The sequence below is a fragment of the Austrofundulus limnaeus genome, unplaced genomic scaffold, assembly GCF_001266775.1.
Source record: "Austrofundulus limnaeus strain Quisiro unplaced genomic scaffold, Austrofundulus_limnaeus-1.0 Scaffold1893, whole genome shotgun sequence".
Taxonomy (NCBI): domain Eukaryota; kingdom Metazoa; phylum Chordata; class Actinopteri; order Cyprinodontiformes; family Rivulidae; genus Austrofundulus; species Austrofundulus limnaeus.
The window spans coordinates 43,072-44,579 of NW_013954295.1; positions in this window are offsets into that span (position 1 = coordinate 43,072).

The window sequence follows — 1,508 nt, forward strand, 5'->3', positions numbered from 1 at the left end:
TTGTAATACTTACACTTCTGATGAAATCTCCCAAGTGTTGCTTTATTTTCATAACAAGATTAAATTTGTAAATGCTGAGATACAATCAGTTACATTTCAAACACCAAGAAAAACCCTTAAATCCTGTTAGACAAACCTGGACATTCATGTTTTTGTTCATTTAAATTGTTCAAACTTGACCAACTTTTTTACAGTATTTGTTCTAATAATGTAAAACATGTTTTGAAGACATAACCCAAACTGTCATTTTAAAACACATGTGAGTGAAATGTCTAATTAGATGGCAGAAAGCTGTTTCCTGCTGCTTGAAGTGTAAAAACAACAGAGCCAGGCTGTCAGGACCACCTGTCTGCAGGTGCAGATGTTGTAGTTCCGCTCAGAGACAGCAGGGGGCGCTGCGGCACTCTGGAAGCTTTAAAGAAGCTCCGTGTTTGTTTTTGTCACGTGACAATCACATCCGTGATGATGGCGGACAGCGGCGGGAGTCCACACAGCTCCGTGAGGAAAAGACATGTGGACAGCAAGAGGACAGAGACGGAGCGTGTCCCCCGCATCAGAGACAAGGAAAGACATCATGTGTCCCTACGGCCCGGGACTTACTGGCTGACCAGGATCGTCCTGCTGCGGTCCGTGTCCTTCATCTACTGTGAGTCTGTCCAGGAGGACACATGTCCTCACTGTGTGTCCTTCATCTACTGTGAGTCTGTCCAGGAGGACACATGTCCTCACTGTGTGTCCTTCATCTACTGTGAGTCTGTCCAGGAGGACACCTGTCCTCACTGTCTCCTTCATCTACTGTGAGTCTGTCCAGGAGGACACATGTCCTCACTGTCTCCTTCATCTACTGTGAGTCTGTCCAGGAGGACACCTGTCCTCACTGTCTCCTTCATCTACTGTGAGTCTGTCCAGGAGGACACATGTCCTCACTGTCTCCTTCATCTACTGTGAGTCTGTCCAGGAGGACACCTGTCCTCACTGTCTCCTTCATCTACTGTGAGTCTGTCCAGGAGGACACCTGTCCTCACTGTGTGTCCTTCATCTACTGTGAGTCTGTCCAGGAGGACACCTGTCCTCACTGTGTGTCCTTCATCTACTGTGAGTCTGTCCAGGAGGACACCTGTCCTCACTGTGTCCTTCATCTACTGTGAGTCTGTCCAGGAGGACACATGTCCTCACTGCATTAACATTTTGCTACTAAACATGTTCAGCTCAACTTCAGCAGCTTTCAGTTTCAGTTTTCAGCAAACAGCATTCAGTATTTTCACAAGAAATACACTTCTCTAGTTAAGTATAAAACAGTAATTAATTTAGCTAATTTAAATCAGTAACATTTGAAATTCTGTATATTTTGTGAATATATTTGACAGTCTTGTAGAAAAGAACACATTGGTAATACAGGTGCTGGTCATAAAATTAGAATATCATGAAAAAGTAGATTTCCATCCATCCATCCATTTTCTGTACACGCTTCTTCCTTCTTTTTTTTTCAGGGTTGCGTGGGTCACTGG